This window comes from Heliangelus exortis, chromosome W (assembly GCF_036169615.1).
Source record: "Heliangelus exortis chromosome W, bHelExo1.hap1, whole genome shotgun sequence".
NCBI classification, from domain to species: domain Eukaryota; kingdom Metazoa; phylum Chordata; class Aves; order Apodiformes; family Trochilidae; genus Heliangelus; species Heliangelus exortis.
In genome coordinates, this window is record NC_092453.1 from 11,065,763 (window position 1) to 11,088,288 (window position 22,526).

The following is a 22,526-nucleotide window of genomic DNA, read 5'->3' on the forward strand; positions in this document are numbered from 1 at the left end:
GCCCTTTGAGCAATATTGGAGAATGGCTGCTGAGGGATGGTATATTCGAGGTCTGTGGTCAAACGCAAAGCCGTAGGCCGATCGTTGGTGGTGCTGTGAGTAGGGTTCCATGTGAGGGTTAGGGCCAGCCAAAGTTTTCAGTGGTCACTCTTTGCATGTGTTTGGCAGTCTCGAGCGTTCGGCCTTTTGGGGCCCCTTTGAGCAATATTGGAGAATGGCTGCCGAGGGCTGGTAGATTCGAGGTTTGTGGTCAAATGCAAAGCCGTGGGCCGATCGTTGGTGGTGCTGCGCCTGGGGTACCATGTGAGGGTTAGGGCCAGCCAAAGTTTTCAGTGGTCACTCTTTGCATGAGTTTGGCAGTCTCGAGTGTTCGGCCTTTTGGGGCCCCATTGAGCAATATTGGAGAATGGCTGCCGAGGGCTGGTAGATTCAAGGTTTGTGGTCAAACGCAAAGCCATAGGCCGATCGTTGTTGGTGCTGTGGGTGGGATAGCATGTGAGGGTGAGGGCCAGCCAAAGTTTTCAGTGGTCACTCTTTGCATGTCTTTGGCAGTCTCGAGCGTTCGGCCTTTTGGGGCCCCATTGAGCAATATTGGAGAATGGCTGCCAAGGGCTGGTAGATTCAAGGTTTGTGGTCAAACGCAAAGCCATAGGCCGATCGTTGGTGGTGCTGTGAGTAGGGTTCCCTGTGAGGGTTAGGGCCAGCCAAAGTTTTCAGTGGTCACTCTTTGCATGTGTTTGGCAGTCTCGAGCGTTGGGCCTTTTGGGGCCCCTTTGAGCAATATTGGAGAATGGCTGCTGAGGGATGGTATATTTGAGGTTTGTGGTCAAACGCAAAGCCGTAGGCCGATCGTTGGTGGTGCTGTGGGTGGGGTACCATGTGAGGGTTAGGGCCAGCCAAAGTTTTCATTGGTCACTCTTTGCATGTGTTTGGCAGTCTCGAGCGTTCGGTCATTTTGGGGCCCATTGAGCAATATTGGAGAATGGCTGCCGAGGGCTGGTAGATTCGAGGTTTGTGGTCAAACGCAAAGCCGTAGGCCGATCGTTGGTGGTGCTGTGGGTGAGGTACCATGTGAGGGTTAGGGCCAGCCAAAGTTTTCAGTGGTCACTCTTTGCATGTGTTTGGCAGTCTCGAGCGTTCGGCCTTTTGGGGCCCCTTTGAGAATATTGGAGAATGGGTGCCGAGGGCTGGTAGATTCGAGGTTTGTGGTCAAACGCAAAGCCGTAGGCCGATCGTTGGTGGTGCTGTGAGTAGGGTTCCATGTGAGGGTTAGGGCCAGCCAAAGTTTTCAGTGGTCACTCTTTGCATGTGTTTGGCAGTCTCGAGCGTTCGGCCTTTTGGGGCCCCATTGAGCAATATTGGAGAATGGCTGCCAAGGGCTGGTGGATTCGAGGTTTGTGGTCAAAGGCAAAGCCGTAGGCCAGTCATTGGTGGTGCTGTGGGTGGAGTACAATGTCAGTGTTAGGGCCAGCCAAAGTTTTCAGTGGTCACTCTTTGCATGTGTTTGGCAGTCTCGAGCGTTCGGTCATTTTGGGCCCCATTGAGCAATATTGGAGAATGGCTGCCAAGGGCTGGTAGATTCGAGGTTTGTGGTCAAACGCAAAGCCATAGGCCGATCGTTTTTGGTGCTGTGGGTGGGATAGCATGTGAGGGTGAGGGCCAGCCAAAGTTTTCAGTGGTCACTCTTTGCATGTCTTTGGCAGTCTCGAGCGTTCGGCCTTTTGGGGCCCCATTGAACAATATTGGAGAATGGCTGCCGAGGGCTGGTAGATTCGAGGTTTGTGGTCAAACGCAAACTCGTAGGCCGATCGTTGGTGGTCCTGTGGGTAGGGTACCATGTGAGGGTTAGGGCCAGCCAAAGGTTTCAGTGGTCACTCTTTGCATGTGTTTGGCAGTCTCGAGCGTTCGGTCATTTTGGGCCCCATTGAGCAATATTGGAGAATGGCTGCCGAGGGCTGGTAGATTCGAGGTTTGAGGTCAAACGCAAAGCCGTAGGCCGATCGTTGCTGGTGCTGTGGGTGGGGTACCATGTGAGGGTTAGGGCCAGCCAAAGTTTTCAGTGGTCACTCTTTGCATGAGTTTGGCAGTCTCGAGTGTTCGGCCTTTTGGGGCCCCATTGAGCAATATTGGAGAATGGCTGCCGAGGGCTGGTAGATTCGAGGTTTGTGGTCAAACGCAAAGCCATAGGCCGATCGTTGTTGGTGCTGTGGGTGGGATAGCATGTGAGGGTGAGGGCCAGCCAACGTTTTCAGTGGTCACTCTTTGCATGTCTTTGGCAGTCTCGAGCGTTCGGCCTTTTGGGGCCCCATGGAGCAATATTGGAGAATGGCTGCCAAGGGCTGGTAGATTCGAGGTTTGTGGTCAAACGCAAAGCCATAGGCCGATCGTTGGTGGTGCTGTGAGTAGGGTTCCATGTGAGGGTTAGGGCCAGCCAAAGTTTTCAGTGGTCACTCTTTGCATGTGTTTGGCAGTCTCGAGTGTTCGGCCTTTTGGGGCCCCATTGAGCAATATTGGAGAATGGCTGCCGAGGGCTGGTAGATTCGAGGTTTGTGGTCAAACGCAAAGCCGTAGGCCGATCGTTGGTGGTGCTGTGGGTGGGGTACCATGTGAGGGTTAGGGCCAGCCAAAGTTTTCCGTGGTCACTCTTTGCATGTGTTTGACAGTCTCGAGCGTTCGGTCATTTTGGGGCCCATTGAGCAATATTGGAGAATGGCTGCCGAGGGCTGGTAGATTCGAGGTTTGTGGTCAAACGCAAAGCCGTAGGCCGATCGTTGGTGGTGCTGTGGGTGGGGTACCATGTGAGGGTTAGGGCCAGCCAAAGTTTTCAGTGGTCACTCTTTGCATGTGTTTGGCAGTCTCGAGCGTTCGGCCTTTTGGGGCCCCTTTGAGAATATTGGAGAATGGGTGCCGAGGGCTGGTAGATTCGAGGTTTGTGGTCAAACGCAAAGCCGTAGGCCGATCGTTGGTGGTGCTGTGGGTGGGGTACCATGTGAGGGTTTGGGCCAGCCAAAGGTTTCAGTGGTCACTCTTTGCATGTGTTTGGCAGTCTCGAGCGTTCGGCCTTTTGGGGCCCCTTTGAGCAATATTGGAAAATGGCTGCCGAGGGCTGGTAGATTCGAGGTTTGTGGTCAAACGCAAAGCCGTAGGCCGATCGTTGGTGGTGCTGTGGGTGGGGTACCATGTGAGGGTTTGGGCCAGCCAAACTTTTCAGTGGTCACTCTTTGCATGTGTTTGGCAGTCTCGAGCGTTCGGACTTTTGGGGCCCCATTGAGCAATATTGCAGAATAGCTGCCGAGGGATGGTAGATTCAAGGTTTGTGGTCAAACGCAAAGCCGTAGGCCGATCGTTGGTGGTCCTGTGCGTGGGGTACCATGTGAGGGTTAGGGCCAGCCAAAGGTTTCAGTGGTCACTCTTTGCATGTGTTTGGCAGTCTCGAGCGTTCGGCCTTTTGGGGCCCCTTTGAGCAATATTGGAGAATGGCTGCCGAGGGCTGGTAGATTCGAGGTTTGTGGTCAAATGCAAAGCCGTGGGCCGATCGTTGGTGGTGCTGCGCCTGGGGTACCATGTGAGGGTTAGGGCCAGCCAAAGTTTTCAGTGGTCACTCTTTGCATGAGTTTGGCAGTCTCGAGTGTTCGGCCTTTTGGGGCCCCATTGAGCAATATTGGAGAATGGCTGCCGAGGGCTGGTAGATTCGAGGTTTGTGGTCAAACGCAAAGCCATAGGCCGATCGTTGTTGGTGCTGTGGGTGGGATAGCATGTGAGGGTGAGGGCCAGCCAAAGTTTTCAGTGGTCACTCTTTGCATGTCTTTGGCAGTCTCGAGCGTTCGGCCTTTTGGGGCCCCATGGAGCAATATTGGAGAATGGCTGCCAAGGGCTGGTAGATTCGAGGTTTGTGGTCAAACGCAAAGCCATAGGCCGATCGTTGGTGGTGCTGTGAGTAGGGTTCCCTGTGAGGGTTAGGGCCAGCCAAAGTTTTCAGTGGTCACTCTTTGCATGTGTTTGGCAGTCTCGAGCGTTGGGCCTTTTGGGGCCCCTTTGAGCAATATTGGAGAATGGCTGCTGAGGGATGGTATATTTGAGGTTTGTGGTCAAACGCAAAGCCGTAGGCCGATCGTTGGTGGTGCTGTGGGTGGGGTACCATGTGAGGGTTAGGGCCAGCCAAAGTTTTCATTGGTCACTCTTTGCATGTGTTTGGCAGTCTCGAGCGTTCGGTCATTTTGGGGCCCATTGAGCAATATTGGAGAATGGCTGCCGAGGGCTGGTAGATTCGAGGTTTGTGGTCAAACGCAAAGCCGTAGGCCGATCGTTGGTGGTGCTGTGGGTGGGGTACCATGTGAGGGTTAGGGCCAGCCAAAGTTTTCAGTGGTCACTCTTTGCATGTGTTTGGCAGTCTCGAGCGTTCGGCCTTTTCGGGCCCCTTTGAGCAATATTGGAAAATGGCTGCCAAGGTCTGGTAGATTCGAGGTTTGTGGTCAAACGCAAAGCCGTAGGCCGATCGTTGGTGGTGCTGTGGGTGGGGCACCATGTGAGGGTTTGGGCCAGCCAAAGTTTTCAGTGGTCACTCTTTGCATGTGTTTGGCAGTGTCGAGCGTTCGGACTTTTGGGGCCCCATTGAGCAATATTGGAGAATGGCTGCCGAGGGATGGTAGATTCAGGGTTTGTGGTCAAACGCAAAGCCGTAGGCCGATCGTTGGTGGTCCTGTGGGTGGAGTACCATGTGAGGGTTAGGGCCAGCCAAAGGTTTCAGTGGTCACTCTTTGCATGTGTTTGGCAGTCTCGAGGGTTCGGCCTTTAGGGGCCCCTTTGAGCAATATTGGAGAATGGCTGCAGAGGGCTGGTAGATTCGAGGTTTGTGGTCAAACGCAAAGCCGTAGGCCGATCGTTGGTGGTGCTGTGGGTGGGGTACCATGTGAGGGTTTGGGCCAGCCAAACTTTTCAGTGGTCACTCTTTGCATGTGTTTGGCAGTCTCGAGCGTTCGACATTTTGGGGCTCCATTGAGCAATATTGCAGACTAGCTGCCGAGGGATGGTAGATTCAAGGTTTGTGGTCAAACGCAAAGCCGTAGGCCGATCGTTGGTGGTCCTGTGCGTGGGGTACCATGTGAGGGTTAGGGCCAGCCAAAGGTTTCAGTGGTCACTCTTTGCATGTGTTTGGCAGTCTCGAGGGTTCGGCCTTTAGGGGCCCCTTTGAGCAATATTGGATAATGGCTGCCGAGGGCTGGTAGATTCGAGGTTTGTGGTCAAACGCAAAGCCGTAGGCCGATCGTTGGTGGTGCTGTGGGTGGGGTACCATGTGAGGGTGAGGGCCAGCCAAAATTTTCAGTGGTCACTCTTTGCATGTGTTTGGCAGTCTCGAGCGTTCGGCCATTTGGGGCCCCATTGAGCAATATTGGAGAATGGCTGCCGATGGCTGGTAGATTCGAGGTTTGTGGTCAAACGCAAAGCCGTAGGCCGATCGTTGGTGGTGCTGTAAGTGGAGTACCATGTGAGGGTTAGGGCCAGCCAAAGGTTTCAGTGGTCACTCTTTGCATGTGTTTGGCAGTCTCGAGCGTTCGGTCATTTTGGGCCCCATTGAGCAATATTGGATAATGGCTGCCGAGGGCTGGTAGAGTCGTGGTTTGTGGTCAAACGCAAAGCCGTAGGCCGATCGTTGTTGGTGCTGTGGGTGGGGTACTATGTCAGGGTGAGAGCCAGCCAAAGGTTTCAGTGGTCACTCTTTGCATGTGTTTGGCAGTCTCGAGCGTTCGGCCTTTAGGGGCCCCATTGAGCAATATTGGAGAATGGCTGCTGAGGGCTGGTAGATTCGAGGTTTGTGGTAAACGCAAAGCCGTAGGCCGATCGTTGGTGGTGCTGTAGGTGGGGTACCATGTGAGGGTTAGGGCCAGCCAAAGTTTTCAGTGGTCACTCTTTGCATGTGTTTGGCAGTCTCGAGCGTTCGGCCTTTTGGGGCCCCATTGAGCAATATTGGAGAATGGCTGCCGAGGGCTGGTAGATTCGAGGTTTGTGGTCAAACGCAAAGCCGTAGGCCGATCGTTGTTGGTGCTGTGGGTGGGATAGCATGTGAGGGTTAGGGCCAGCCAAAATTTTCAGTGGTCACTCTTTGCATGTCTTTGGCAGTGTCGAGCGTTCGGCCTTTTGGGGCCCCATGGAGCAATATTGGAGAATGGCTGCCAAGGGCTGGTAGATTCGAGGTTTGTGGTCAAACACAAAGCCATAGGCCGATCGTTGTGGTGCTGTGGGTGGGGAACCATGTCAGGGTGAGGGCCAGCCAAAGTTTTCAGTGGTCACTCTTTGCATGAGTTTGGCAGTCTCGAGTGTTCGGCCTTTTGGGGCCCCATTGAGCAATATTGGAGAATGGCTGCCGAGGGCTGGTAGATTCGAGGTTTGTGGTCAAACGCAAAGCCATAGGCCGATCGTTGTTGGTGCTGTGGGTGGGATAGCATGTGAGGGTGAGGGCCAGCCAAAGTTTTCAGTGGTCACTCTTTGCATGTCTTTGGCAGTCTCGAGCGTTCGGCCTTTTGGGGCCCCATGGAGCAATATTGGAGAATGGCTGCCAAGGGCTGGTAGATTCGAGGTTTGTGGTCAAACGCAAAGCCATAGGCCGATCGTTGGTGGTGCTGTGAGTAGGGTTCCCTGTGAGGGTTAGGGCCAGCCAAAATTTTCAGTGGTCACTCTTTGCATGTGTTTGGCAGTCTCGAGCGTTGGGCCTTTTGGGGCCCCTTTGAGCAATATTGGAGAATGGCTGCTGAGGGATGGTATATTTGAGGTTTGTGGTCAAACGCAAAGCCGTAGGCCGATCGTTGGTGGTGCTGTGGGTGGGGTACCATGTGAGGGTTAGGGCCAGCCAAAGTTTTCATTGGTCACTCTTTGCATGTGTTTGGCAGTCTCGAGCGTTCGGTCATTTTGGGGCCCATTGAGCAATATTGGAGAATGGGTGCCGAGGGCTGGTAGATTCGAGGTTTGTGGTCAAACGCAAAGCCGTAGGCCGATCGTTGGTGGTGCTGTGAGTAGGGTTCCATGTGAGGGTTAGGGCCAGCCAAAGTTTTCAGTGGTCACTCTTTGCATGTGTTTGGCAGTCTCGAGCGTTCGGCCTTTTGGGGCCCCTTTGAGAATATTGGAGAATGGGTGCCGAGGGCTGGTAGATTCGAGGTTTGTGGTCAAACGCAAAGCCGTAGGCCGATCGTTGGTGGTGCTGTGGGTGGGGTACCATGTGAGGGTTTGGGCCAGCCAAAGTTTTCATTGGTCACTCTTTGCATGTGTTTGGCAGTCTCGAGCGTTCGGCCTTTTCGGGCCCCTTTGAGCAATATTGGAAAATGGCTGCCAAGGTCTGGTAGATTCGAGGTTTGTGGTCAAACGCAAAGCCGTAGGCCGATCGTTGTTGGTGCTGTGGGTGGGATAGCATGTGAGGGTGAGGGCCAGCCAAAGTTTTCAGTGGTCACTCTTTGCATGTCTTTGGCAGTGTCGAGCGTTCGGACTTTTGGGGCCCCATTGAGCAATATTGGAGAATGGCTGCCGAGGGATGGTAGATTCAGGGTTTGTGGTCAAACGCAAAGCCGTAGGCCGATCGTTGGTGGTCCTGTGGGTGGAGTACCATGTGAGGGTTAGGGCCAGCCAAAGGTTTCAGTGGTCACTCTTTGCATGTGTTTGGCAGTCTCGAGGGTTCGGCCTTTAGGGGCCCCTTTGAGCAATATTGGAGAATGGCTGCAGAGGGCTGGTAGATTCGAGGTTTGTGGTCAAACGCAAAGCCGTAGGCCGATCGTTGGTGGTGCTGTGGGTGGGGTACCATGTGAGGGTTTGGGCCAGCCAAACTTTTCAGTGGTCACTCTTTGCATGTGTTTGGCAGTCTCGAGCGTTCGACATTTTGGGGCTCCATTGAGCAATATTGCAGACTAGCTGCCGAGGGATGGTAGATTCAAGGTTTGTGGTCAAACGCAAAGCCGTAGGCCGATCGTTGGTGGTCCTGTGCGTGGGGTACCATGTGAGGGTTAGGGCCAGCCAAAGGTTTCAGTGGTCACTCTTTGCATGTGTTTGGCAGTCTCGAGGGTTCGGCCTTTAGGGGCCCCTTTGAGCAATATTGGATAATGGCTGCCGAGGGCTGGTAGATTCGAGGTTTGTGGTCAAACGCAAAGCCGTAGGCCGATCGTTGGTGGTGCTGTGGGTGGGGTACCATGTGAGGGTGAGGGCCAGCCAAAGGTTTCAGTGGTCACTCTTTGCATGTGTTTGGCAGTCTCGAGCGTTCGGCCATTTGGGGCCCCATTGAGCAATATTGGAGAATGGCTGCCGATGGCTGGTAGATTCGAGGTTTGTGGTCAAACGCAAAGCCGTAGGCCGATCGTTGGTGGTGCTGTAAGTGGAGTACCATGTGAGGGTTAGGGCCAGCCAAAGGTTTCAGTGGTCACTCTTTGCATGTGTTTGGCAGTCTCGAGCGTTCGGTCATTTTGGGCCCCATTGAGCAATATTGGATAATGGCTGCCGAGGGCTGGTAGAGTCGAGGTTTGTGGTCAAACGCAAAGCCGTAGGCCGATCGTTGGTGGTGCTGTGGGTGGGGTACTATGTCAGGGTGAGAGCCAGCCAAAGGTTTCAGTGGTCACTCTTTGCATGTGTTTGGCAGTCTCGAGCGTTCGGCCTTTAGGGGCCCCATTGAGCAATATTGGAGAATGGCTGCTTAGGGCTGGTAGATTCGAGGTTTGTGGTAAACGCAAAGCCGTAGGCCGATCGTTGGTGGTGCTGTAGGTGGGGTACCATGTGAGGGTTAGGGCCAGCCAAAATTTTCAGTGGTCACTCTTTGCATGTCTTTGGCAGTGTCGAGCGTTCGGCCTTTTGGGGCCCCATGGAGCAATATTGGAGAATGGCTGCCAAGGGCTGGTAGATTCGAGGTTTGTGGTCAAACACAAAGCCATAGGCCGATCGTTGTGGTGCTGTGGGTGGGGAACCATGTCAGGGTGAGGGCCAGCCAAAGTTTTCAGTGGTCACTCTTTGCATGTGTTTGGCAGTCTTGAGCGTTCGGCCTTTTGGGGCCCCATTGAGCAATATTGGAGAATGGCTGCCAAGGGCTGGTAGATTCGAGGTTTGTGGTGAAACGCAAAGCCGTAGGCCGATCTTTGGTGGTGCTGTGGGTGGGGTACCATGTGAGGGTTAGGGCCAGCCAAAGTTTTCAGTGGTCACTCTTTGCATGTGTTTGGCAGTGTCGAGCGTTCGGACTTTTGGGGCCCCATTGAGCAATATTGGAGAATGGCTGCCGAGGGCTGGTAGATTCGAGGTTTGTGGTCAAAGGCAAAGCCGTAGGCCAATCGTTGGTGGTGCTGTGGGTGGGGTACCATGTGAGGGTTAGGGCCAGCCAAAGTTTTCAGTGGTCACTCTTTGCATGTGTTTGGCAGTCTCGAGCGTTCGGCCTTTTGGGGCCCCATTGAGCAATATTGGAGAATGGTTGCCGAGGGCTGGTAGATTCGAGGTTTGTGGTCAAACGCAAAGCCGTAGGCCGATCGTTGGTGGTGCTGTGGGTGGGGTACCATGTGAGGGTTAGGGCCAGCCAAAGGTTTCAGTGGTCACTCTTTGCATGTGTTTGGCAGTCTCGAGCGTTCGGTCATTTTGGGCCCCATTGAGCAATATTGGATAATGGCTGCCGAGGGCTGGTAGAGTCGAGGTTTGTGGTCAAACGCAAAGCCGTAGGCCGATCGTTGGTGGTGCTGTGGGTGGGGTACTATGTCAGGGTGAGAGCCAGCCAAAGGTTTCAGTGGTCACTCTTTGCATGTGTTTGGCAGTCTCGAGCGTTCGGCCTTTAGGGGCCCCATTGAGCAATATTGGAGAATGGCTGCTGAGGGCTGGTAGATTCGAGGTTTGTGGTAAACGCAAAGCCGTAGGCCGATCGTTGGTGGTGCTGTAGGTGGGGTACCATGTGAGGGTTAGGGCCAGCCAAAGTTTTCAGTGGTCACTCTTTGCATGTGTTTGGCAGTCTCGAGCGTTCGGCCTTTTGGGGCCCCATTGAGCAATATTGGAGAATGGCTGCCGAGGGCTGGTAGATTCGAGGTTTGTGGTCAAACGCAAAGCCGTAGGCCGATCGTTGTTGGTGCTGTGGGTGGGATAGCATGTGAGGGTTAGGGCCAGCCAAAATTTTCAGTGGTCACTCTTTGCATGTCTTTGGCAGTGTCGAGCGTTCGGCCTTTTGGGGCCCCATGGAGCAATATTGGAGAATGGCTGCCAAGGGCTGGTAGATTCGAGGTTTGTGGTCAAACACAAAGCCATAGGCCGATCGTTGTGGTGCTGTGGGTGGGGAACCATGTCAGGGTGAGGGCCAGCCAAAGTTTTCAGTGGTCACTCTTTGCATGTGTTTGGCAGTCTTGAGCGTTCGGCCTTTTGGGGCCCCATTGAGCAATATTGGAGAATGGCTGCCAAGGGCTGGTAGATTCGAGGTTTGTGGTGAAACGCAAAGCCGTAGGCCGATCTTTGGTGGTGCTGTGGGTGGGGTACCATGTGAGGGTTAGGGCCAGCCAAAGTTTTCAGTGGTCACTCTTTGCATGTGTTTGGCAGTGTCGAGCGTTCGGACTTTTGGGGCCCCATTGAGCAATATTGGAGAATGGCTGCCGAGGGCTGGTAGATTCGAGGTTTGTGGTCAAAGGCAAAGCCGTAGGCCGATCGTTGGTGGTGCTGTGGGTGGGGTACCATGTGAGGGTTAGGGCCAGCCAAAGTTTTCAGTGGTCACTCTTTGCATGTCTTTGGCAGTCTCGAGCGTTCGGCCTTTTGGGGCCCCATTGAGCAATATTGGAGAATGGTTGCCGAGGGCTGGTAGATTCGAGGTTTGTGGTCAAACGCAAAGCCGTAGGCCGATCGTTGGTGGTGCTGTGGGTGGGGTACCATGTGAGGGTTAGGGCCAGCCAAAGGTTTCAGTGGTCACTCTTTGCATGTGTTTGGCAGTCTCGAGCGTTCGGTCATTTTGGGGCCCATTGAGCAATATTGGATAATGGCTGCCGAGGGCTGGTAGATTCGAGGTTTGTGGTCAAACGCAAAGCCGTAGGCCGATCGTTGGTGGTGCTGTGGGTGGGGTACTATGTCAGGGTGAGAGCCAGCCAAAGTTTTCAGTGGTCACTCTTTGCATGTGTTTGGCAGTCTCGAGCGTTCGGCCTTTTGGGGCCCCTTTGAGAATATTGGAGAATGGCTGCCAAGGGCTGGTAGATTCGAGGTTTGTGGTCAAACGCAAAGCCGTAGGCCGATCGTTGGTGGTGCTGTGGGTGGGGTACCATGTGAGGGTTTGGGCCAGCCAAAGGTTTCAGTGGTCACTCTTTGCATGTGTTTGGCAGTCTCGAGCGTTCGGCCTTTTGGGGCCCCTTTGAGCAATATTGGAGAATGGCTGCTGAGGGATGGTATATTCGAGGTCTGTGGTCAAACGCAAAGCCGTAGGCCGATCGTTGGTGGTGCTGTGAGTAGGGTTCCATGTGAGGGTTAGGGCCAGCCAAAGTTTTCAGTGGTCACTCTTTGCATGTGTTTGGCAGTCTCGAGCGTTCGGCCTTTTGGGGCCCCTTTGAGCAATATTGGAGAATGGCTGCCGAGGGCTGGTAGATTCGAGGTTTGTGGTCAAATGCAAAGCCGTGGGCCGATCGTTGGTGGTGCTGCGCCTGGGGTACCATGTGAGGGTTAGGGCCAGCCAAAGTTTTCAGTGGTCACTCTTTGCATGAGTTTGGCAGTCTCGAGTGTTCGGCCTTTTGGGGCCCCATTGAGCAATATTGGAGAATGGCTGCCGAGGGCTGGTAGATTCGAGGTTTGTGGTCAAACGCAAAGCCATAGGCCGATCGTTGTTGGTGCTGTGGGTGGGATAGCATGTGAGGGTGAGGGCCAGCCAAAGTTTTCAGTGGTCACTCTTTGCATGTCTTTGGCAGTCTCGAGCGTTCGGCCTTTTGGGGCCCCATGGAGCAATATTGGAGAATGGCTGCCAAGGGCTGGTAGATTCGAGGTTTGTGGTCAAACGCAAAGCCATAGGCCGATCGTTGGTGGTGCTGTGAGTAGGGTTCCCTGTGAGGGTTAGGGCCAGCCAAAGTTTTCAGTGGTCACTCTTTGCATGTGTTTGGCAGTCTCGAGCGTTGGGCCTTTTGGGGCCCCTTTGAGCAATATTGGAGAATGGCTGCTGAGGGATGGTATATTTGAGGTTTGTGGTCAAACGCAAAGCCGTAGGCCGATCGTTGGTGGTGCTGTGGGTGGGGTACCATGTGAGGGTTAGGGCCAGCCAAAGTTTTCATTGGTCACTCTTTGCATGTGTTTGGCAGTTTTGAGCGTTCGGTCATTTTGGGGCCCATTGAGCAATATTGGAGAATGGCTGCCGAGGGCTGGTAGATTCGAGGTTTGTGGTCAAACGCAAAGCCGTAGGCCGATCGTTGGTGGTGCTGTGGGTGGGGTACCATGTGAGGGTTTGGGCCAGCCAAACTTTTCAGTGGTCACTCTTTGCATGTGTTTGGCAGTCTCGAGCGTTCGGACTTTTGGGGCCCCTTTGAGAATATTGGAGAATGGCTGCCGAGGGATGGTAGATTCAGGGTTTGTGGTCAAACGCAAAGCCGTAGGCCGATCGTTGGTGGTCCTGTGGGTGGAGTACCATGTGAGGGTTAGGGCCAGCCAAAGGTTTCAGTGGTCACTCTTTGCATGTGTTTGGCAGTCTCGAGGGTTCGGCCTTTAGGGGCCCCTTTGAGCAATATTGGAGAATGGCTGCAGAGGGCTGGTAGATTCGAGGTTTGTGGTCAAACGCAAAGCCGTAGGCCGATCGTTGGTGGTGCTGTGGGTGGGGTACCATGTGAGGGTTTGGGCCAGCCAAACTTTTCAGTGGTCACTCTTTGCATGTGTTTGGCAGTCTCGAGCGTTCGACCTTTTGGGGCCCCATTGAGCAATATTGCAGACTAGCTGCCGAGGGATGGTAGATTCAAGGTTTGTGGTCAAACGCAAAGCCGTAGGCCGATCGTTGGTGGTCCTGTGCGTGGGGTACCATGTGAGGGTTAGGGCCAGCCAAAGGTTTCAGTGGTCACTCTTTGCATGTGTTTGGCAGTCTCGAGGGTTCGGCCTTTAGGGGCCCCTTTGAGCAATATTGGATAATGGCTGCCGAGGGCTGGTAGATTCGAGGTTTGTGGTCAAACGCAAAGCCGTAGGCTGATCGTTGGTGGTGCTGTGGGTGGGGTACCATGTGAGGGTGAGGGCCAGCCAAAATTTTCAGTGGTCACTCTTTGCATGTGTTTGGCAGTCTCGAGCGTTCGTCCATTTGGGGCCCCATTGAGCAATATTGGAGAATGGCTGCCGAGGGCTGGGAGATTCGAGGTTTGTGGTCAAACGCAAAGCCGTAGGCCGATCGTTGGTGGTGCTGTAAGTGGAGTACCATGTGAGGGTTAGGGCCAGCCAAAGGTTTCAGTGGTCACTCTTTGCATGTGTTTGGCAGTCTCGAGCGTTCGGCCTTTAGGGGCCCCATTGAGCAATATTGGAGAATGGCTGCTGAGGGATGGTATATTTGAGGTTTGTGGTCAAACGCAAAGCCGTAGGCCGATCGTTGGTGGTGCTGTGTGTGGGGTACCATGTGAGGGTTATGGCCAGCTAAAGTTTTCAGTGGTCACTCTTTGCATGAGTTTGGCAGTCTCGAGCGTTCGGGCTTTTGGGGCCCTGTCACGATCCGAGTTATTTTTTATATTTTGTTTGGGAGGAAATTTCAGCCACTAATCATAGACGACGCGTGGATTTACAAAAATAACCAGGCTTTATGATTTAAACAAGTTAAAAGGATTTATTTAGGATTTATACAATTAGTTACTTTGGAGAGAAGAGTCGTTAAGAAGAGAAAAGAAGGAAGGTAATTAAGATGGTATCACGGTCCACCGGCCTCGGCCTCTGGCTGTGGTCGGGTGCGTAGGGTCTGTCGCTCCTGCCGCTTCTCTGTCCCGTAGCTGAAGCCGAAGTGCCGAGAGAGGGGGGGTCCAGAAGAAAGCCACGTCGCCGCTTTCCGCTTGGGCCTTCAGAGCTGCTTGCCGCCTTTTCGCGCCGAGCTGGCTGGAGTTTGTAGTCACAGGAGCTGGCTTCCACGTGTCCTTCTGAGCTGCTGGCTCCTCTGAGCTGCAACGTCTTCGGTTCTTCTGGGGCGATTTTTATACAGGAAAAGAAAAGGGGTCCCCTTTTTGCATAAGTCCCTGATACATACAGATTTCCCGACTTCCCGGAGATGAGTCATCCTTATCTTTTAGTCTTTTTGGATGTCCTGCTACCTTCATGGTTTCCATCATGCACCAGGAGACGACCTGATAAGTATTCTTATCTTTTAGGTGTATGTCAGGCATATGGTGAGGTAAACATATGTTAATTGACAAAATGTTGCAACATAGCAGGGAGAAAGAAAAAAAAATTGATTCAAGAGACAAATTTTTGTATTTTTAAAGTGTTTACATCATTTCACCCCGTGGCTCTTGAGTCAGGATTTTTTTTTTTTTTTTTTTTTTTTTATGTATATATATATACACACATCCCTATATATACACACATCCCATTTGGTGGGGTTGTGTCGTGTGGCTCTATTTTGTAATCTGTGCCGTTTTAGCAGGCAAATTCCATCTCCGAGGTTTCCATTGAGGAGCAACCGGGAATTTCACCTTGCCTGACACAGTTCTTCCCACCGCACGTTTGCTTAGCTCAAAAGCCAGAGTATTTTTAACGTGTGTTTGTGGGGGAATGGTGGTAAACTGTCTTTTGTACCACATTTTCGACATCATACATACCTCACCATATCATGTCACCTCACCCCGTGGGTTTTGAGGCTAGGGGAGCGTGTTTTCGGGATCAACAGCTTGATATATATATATATATTTATAAAAAAAAAAATATATATATTTTTTTTTTTTTTTTTTTTCCTTCCCACCAGCATTGGGAAGGTTTGCAACTAGGTATCTAGACACTTAATGGCTAAAAGGTAGCAGAGAGCATATATGAAAGGTTACAAAGAATCAACTTAATAGGAGTAAGGTATGTGCCCATACAAAGCAATTGTGGCAGGTAGGGACATGTAGAACATGTGTAGAAAGAATGGTAAAATATTGACGGTTACAGAATCTTAGCAATTAAATGAGAAGGAGAAGATGTCGATCATACATGAAAGCAAATAAGAACAATAACAATAGCAATATTAAAAAATATAAAAATGATAATACAATAATAATAGTAATAAAATTTACAAAAATGAAAATAATTACAAAATAAGATACAATGCAAAAATCATACGTACACCACATAGGGCCATGTTATACACCTACAAATTACATCTGATATTATACCAACAATAAAATGTAGTACAGGTAACAGCAATCCAGGAGCAATCATGGACAAAATCATGATGTTATAAATTACTTTACCTAGGCCAAAGAGGTGGCTAGCCTCCCAGCCAGTAGTAATTTCTTCCAGTGTCAGTTTCAGAGTAGCCAGTTCTGAAACTGTGCACCAGGGGTGTTTCGTTTTGATGTCCTAGGATTACTGATGTCTGTAGTCATGTTAATTCAACCCTATTCTGTCCTACTACACAAAACCTAATTACACAAAGAAAAGAAAACATTGGTTTACAGTACACAGGGTAAAAGATAAACTTAAACCTTATTCCACACAGATTATCCAGTTTGTGCTAATTTTGTGCTGTTTATCATTCATGTCAGTTGCCACCCAAGAGTTTGAATTCAGTGGATTTTGCAAAATGAGTTTAATTCTACCTATGTTAGGTAAGTTTACATAAGCAGTTTGGCCAGGCCATAGTTGCTGTTTGAATTTTCTCGGTATCTCAGAGTCGTTATGTTGATCAGGCGACAAGGGAAAGAATGCTGTCAGGCGGGGGCAACCATTCACACCCCACCTATTGTTAATTGTGGTAACAGCATAGTTAAGTCTTTCGTCCCATTTACTCTCATGGGGCCTGATGAGTTTTTTAAGTAACCCATTAGTTCTCTCAACAATGCCGTTTGCCTGTGGATGGTATGGAATATGAAACGTCCAGTTAATATTTTCAGTTTTTGCCCACTGCTGGACCAGGTGGGAAGTGAAATGTGTACCATTGTCAGATTGTATACTGTTAGGCTTAGGCAGAACTCCAAAAACCTTATTCAGGAAAGAAACAGTATTTGCTCCATTTGCTTTAGCATAAGCTTCAGCACAAGTGAGCCCAGATATAACTTCGACCATTACAATAACATACTGTTTATTTCCTGACCTACGGAAGGGTCCTATATAATCTATTTGCCACGTTGACCATAAGGTTTTACCATCTCTGATATGTAAATTGTCAGTGGTCAGAGGGTGTTCTCCCAATCGAATTTTACACAAATCGCAAGCAGAAATAATTGTTTTACATTGTTCACGTGTCACCGACCACCCTCGGGACTGTGCTTCTTTATACAAATCAAAAATACCTGAATGGCCTCTTTTGCAATGAAGCCATTCTAATAACTTGCCCCATTCCTGGACTTCACCTTGATTTAGAGCATCTCTGATCTCAATAACATTAATTCGTGCCAATTCATCAACTTGGTTATTAAATTTGCTTGCTTCATCTTTCAAATCGGATTGGTGAGAAGGTACCCAGCCTACATGAAAATTAGGATTTTGTTTAGCAATTTGCAGAATTTCCTTCCATTTTTCTGTATGCCATACAGGCACTCTATTAATTTCCCAATTATTATTTTCCCAGAAGGTCAGCCATTCAACACATCCCTTAAAGACAGCAAAAGAATCCGTATAGATATATACAGGTTCCTTAGTGGCTTTTTCTTTTACAAATACATTGAAAACAGCGTCCAGTTCGCCTGCTTGTGCACTTCCTTCACTTTGATTTATTATTTGTTCACCTGTGGAAGGTTTAATTGCAGCAGATTTAAAAAACCATACTTTTCCTTCCCTTCGGGAAGAAGCATCTGTGAACCAGGCTGTAGTCATATCACTTTTGTATTCGGGGGCTTCTTTAATAGGGCTAGGAGTTTTCATTATTAAATCTTTTTCATCTGTAGATTCAATAGGTTCTTGAATTTTTAGAAGCTTATCAGGGCCTTCCTCAATTTGGAAAAGTTCAGCGAAATATTCAATTTGGCTATACCATTTTCTAATTGTGCCTTTCTGAGAAATTCCTTCAGGAGGTGGCTTTCCAGACAATACCTGGTTAATCACCTTAAAAGGCCCTTGCAGGATTACCTTTTGCTTTTTGATTATCTTGCTTATCTCCTTAAGCGCCGTACTTACTGTGAGAAGACCCTTTTCCAGGACCGAATACCGCTTCTCTGAGTCCTTTAACGACTGAGAATAAAACGATATGGGCCTGGTGGCTCCAGCTGGGCCCCGTTGCCAAAAGTGATAAGATAACGAACTGGAAGAAAAACCCCATTCGATTGTTATTGGGTCCTCTGGGTGAAGAGGTCCCAGGGTTTGAAAGGTCTGTGCCTCTAGGAGTAGGAGTTTTAGCGCCTCATCCTGAGTTTGAGTCCACTCCCAGTGGCGGTGTTTCTTTAACAAGTCATACAATGGCCTAGCAATGATTGACAGGTCAGGTATGTGCTTTCGCCAATATTGCAAAGTTCCCATAATTTCTTGCAATTCCTTTTTATTTGTGGGTGCCTTTATTTCTCCCAGGTGAGAGAGAGTATCTGTAGGGATATTCCATGTCCCACCTTTCCATTTGATTCCTAGAAATTTTGTTTCCTGGGATGGAGGTTGTCTTTTTTCCTCAGGTATTTCAATTTCTAAGCTTGTTAAGTGCCCAATTATGGCATCATAAACTGTTCTCACGGCTTGCTCAGTTTGACCACCTATCAGTACATCATCAATGTACTGATAAATTTTCACATCTGGGTTATTTTTTATTTCTGGAATATTTTCCAGCTCCTGTGCAAGAGCATGGTGGGCAAGCGTGGGAGAATGTTTGTAGCCCTGAGGCAACCTGGTGAAAGTATATTGTACTCCATCCCAAGTGAAAGCAAAATATTGTTGATCCTCGGAATCAATGGGAATTTGGAAAAACATATCTTTCACATCGAGGGAGGCAAGCACTGGGTGCGCTGCCTCCTGGATTTCTAGCACCAGATCTGCAATGTTTGGGACAGCAGCAGTTAATTTCTCAGTACCCGCATTCAATTTTCTATAATCTACAGTCATTCTCCACTTACCATTTGGTTTTCTTATGGGCCAAATCGGGGAATTATAAGGCGAATGGCAAGGCACAATTATGCCTCTTTGTTTTAGGTCAGAAATAACTTCTCTGATACCCTCTTTAGCTGCTATGGGAATAGAATATTGTTTAACATTTGTAATTTTGCTTTGGGGGAGGCGAGGGGCAGTTCTTAACAGCCTGACTTTAAGGGTGGAGGTCCCAAAATTCCAAAAGCGACCGTTCTCGTCTCTCCAGGACCGACCAATCAATACGTCCATTCCTAATAGATTGTAAGGAATGTCGTCTACTATCATTTGGGTTCGAATTAACTCCTCGTCTCCCGGTAGCTTGAGGGAAACTTTAGCAGTTTTCTGTAAAACAGGTTTTCCCAAAGCACCACTCACAAATATTGGTTTCAGAGAAGAATTAATACCACATTTCTTGGCCACATCAGATTTTAGTGTGGAAATTTGAGCTCCTGTGTCAATCACGAAAGTTACAGGGTAGCATTTCGGCCCCACAGCACAAGTGATTTCCAAATCACCGTTTTTATTTAAAACCAATCTTAGCACATTTTGCCAGTCTTTTGGAGGACTGGATATTTTAGGATTTGTTTGGTCACTATTTTCGGGCCAATTATTTTGATTGGTAGGGATGGTTTCAGAGGATTTATTCAGAGGGTCAGTAGGTTTTACTGAACTGGGATTAGAATTTGTCTCCTCTCTCTGCTGTGTTTTGGTGTCCTTTTTAAGAGCAGAGAGAGGGCTTTTTAGTTTCCCGGATTATGGGAACTTCCAGGCCTTTCCCCTGAATTTGGCCTGGAGGGCCATCCCTCTACTATAGTTTTTAGGTGGCCATAGGTATAATTGTGGCTTAAGATTGACGGAGGGATACCTTTTTGCTTAGCTTCTTCCTTAAGCTTTGCAAAAGGTCCCAATTCACCGGGTGGTGAATTATTTCTGTCTCGGGAGGGTCTGTTTTGACGTGGGTTAGTATTACTGTTAGCATTATTAGTATAATTATTGTTATAATTTCTATTGTTATTATTTCTTCGCCTGCCTCCTCTATTAACAACTGTCCATTCACCCCGTGATTCCTCCTGCTGGTGAGGAGGAAGTTGGGGGGGCATGGACGCTGCATCCGCATAAGTCATTCTGTGGTTATTATAATTTGCAGAGGTTTGGAGAATTTTTACAGATGTGGTATCATTTTCAGGTGCTACATATTTGCGTCCAAATTCCGTTAGTTCTGTGAGCAAATCAGACCAAGTATAGTTTGTGCTATACAGAGGAGTTGCTCTTGAGGTTTCAATTCTATTCTTAATCAGTAGGGCCTGATTCTGCAATTGTGAAGGCAAGCCCCTGATTAAGACATCCATTCGTTCAGGTTTTATATTTAGTGCAAGTGGGTCCTCTTGATTCATCACCAAAGCATGGTCATAAATCATTTGAATTATACTGGCTCTATGGATATTATCCCATAACTGGGAGAGGCCCCCACGCAATACATGGGGTTCCCCCCGGGCTATGGGGTCATTGAAACCCACGTTATAAGCTGCTCTTTGCGTCAGGGACCAGGGGGCTCTGTTGTTGCCAGTAATTAATATAATTCCAGGACCCCAGAGGCCTGACGCTTCCTTTTCAGATAACAATATACTGTCTCCACCTGAAGATGATACTCTCACCACATAATCAATATCGCTCTCCAAAGGCATTCTGTAAAATTTCCTTTTTAATTCTGCCAGTTCTAGAGGAGTGTAGGGAAGTTCCTTATGAGTAATCTGTTCACGGTTTGTTTCCATATCTCGTGTATGCTCGACCTTAATGATCGGGCGTAGGCGTTTGTGAGTTATGGGCCTACTTTCATCTTCTGAATTAGTAGAAGATTCCGGACAAGAGGAGGAAGGTGCCGAGGTACTATCGCTCAAAATAGCAAGTCGATGTACCTTTTCCTGTAATTGGTTAAATTGCTTAGTTCCAGTTTTTATAAAACTGTTGACCAAATGTCTTAATTCAGCTATTTCTCCCTCCGAAGAGTCGGAGGAGATACATCTCTGAATATTGGTAGGTTTTGGCGGGGGTTTTGATTTTAAAATGGAGGGCCGTTTCTTCCCCGTTTTGGAAGCAAAACGAACGGATTTTTTCCCCCGTGGTTTGGCAGGAGATACTACTTCCTCTTCATCGGTGGAATATTCAGATGCAGAGGGAGCGCTAATTAGTATCGAATTAGGGTTAGTATAATTTTCAGATTTTGAAGTACTCGGCCCCTCTGATTTTAAAAGTTTTATGTCCCTTTCCATATTTTTTAATTGTTGGCACAATTCTTCGTTCTCTTGCCAAATTATAGTAGCCAAGGAGAAAAAGGAACGAGCATAGAAATAATCTATACCCTTTTTTTTCAATTGTTTCTTGACTTCTTTAGTCAAAGTGGATCGGTTTTCTATTGAGGTTAGTGTTTCAGCGAGCGCAACAAAATTTCTATTCCTATACTGTTTATAAATAAAATCATAAAGAGTTTTCCTCGGGGTATAGTCACGGAGTACGAGGTATTTCCAAAAGGGACGAACCAATGCAGCCTCAACAAATTCATTCTCTTTATAAAAGGACACCTCCTGATTCTGAACACCACTCGAGCTGGCAGAACAAGCTGTGGACTCCATTTAAATTGTTTTAAAATTTCCTTAAGGGTTAGTTTTGCAATTCAAGCGTCAATCTAAGAGCAGGCTCTGATTTTTTCCTCAAGTATCCTGCCGACTACGCCAATAAAAATGTCACGATCCGAGTTATTTTTTATATTTTGTTTGGGAGGAAATTTCAGCCACTAATCATAGACGACGCGTGGATTTACAAAAATAACCAGGCTTTATGATTTAAACAAGTTAAAAGGATTTATTTAGGATTTATACAATTAGTTACTTTGGAGAGAAGAGTCGTTAAGAAGAGAAAAGAAGGAAGGTAATTAAGATGGTATCACGGTCCACCGGCCTCGGCCTCTGGCTGTGGTCGGGTGCGTAGGGTCTGTCGCTCCTGCCGCTTCTCTGTCCCGTAGCTGAAGCCGAAGTGCCGAGAGAGGGGGGGTCCAGAAGAAAGCCGCCTCGCCGCTTTCCGCTTGGGCCTTCAGAGCTGCTTGCCGCCTTTTCGCGCCGAGCTGGCTGGAGTTTGTAGTCACAGGAGCTGGCTTCCACGTGTCCTTCTGAGCTGCTGGCTCCTCTGAGCTGCAACGTCTTCGGTTCTTCTGGGGCGATTTTTATACAGGAAAAGAAAAGGGGTCCCCTTTTTGCATAAGTCCCTGATACATACAGATTTCCCGACTTCCCGGAGATGAGTCATCCTTATCTTTTAGTCTTTTTGGATGTCCTGCTACCTTCATGGTTTCCATCATGCACCAGGAGACGACCTGATAAGTATTCTTATCTTTTAGGTGTATGTCAGGCATATGGTGAGGTAAACATATGTTAATTGACAAAATGTTGCAACATAGCAGGGAGAAAGAAAAAAAAATTGATTCAAGAGACAAATTTTTGTATTTTTAAAGTGTTTACATCAGGCCCCATTGAGCAATATTGGAGAATGGCTGCCGAGGGCTGGTAGATTTGAGGTTTGTGGTCAAACGCAAAGCCGTTGGCCGATCGTTGGTGGTGCTGTGTGTGGGGTACCATGTGAGGGTTAGGGCCAGCCAAAGTTTTCAGTGCTCACTCTTTGCATGTGTTTGGCAGTCTCGAGCGTTCGGCCTTTTGGGGCCCCATTGAGCAATATTGGAGAATGGCTGCCGAGGGCTGGTAAATTCGAGGTTTGTGGTCAAACGCAAAGCCGTAGGCCGATCGTTGGTGGTGCTGTGGGTGGGGTACCATGTGAGGGTTAGGGCCAGCCAAAGTTTTCAGTGGTCACTCTTTGCATGTGTTTGGCAGTCTCGAGCGTTCGGCCTTTTGGGGCCCCATTGAGCAATATTGGAGAATGGCTGCCGAGGGCTGGTAGATTCGAGGTTTGTGGTCAAACGCAAATCCGTAGGCCGGTCGTTCGTGGTGCTGTGGGTGGGGTACCATGTGAGGGTTAGGGCCAGCCAAAGTTTTCAGTGGTCACTCTTTGCATGTGTTTGGCAGTCTCGAGCGTTCGGCCTTTTGGGGCCCCATTGAGCAATATTGGAGAATGGCTGCCGAGGGCTGGTAGATTTGAGGTTTGTGGTCAAACGCAAAGCCGTAGGCCGATCGTTGGTGGTGCTGTGGGTGGGGTACCATGTGAGGGTTAGGGTCAGCCAAAGTTTTCAGTGGTCACTCTTTGCATGTGTTTGGCAGTCTTTAGCGTTCAGCTTTTTGGGGCCCCATTGAGCAATATTGGAGAATGGCTGCCGAGGGCTGGTAGATTCGAGGTTTGTGGTCAAACGCACAGCCATAATCCAATCGTTG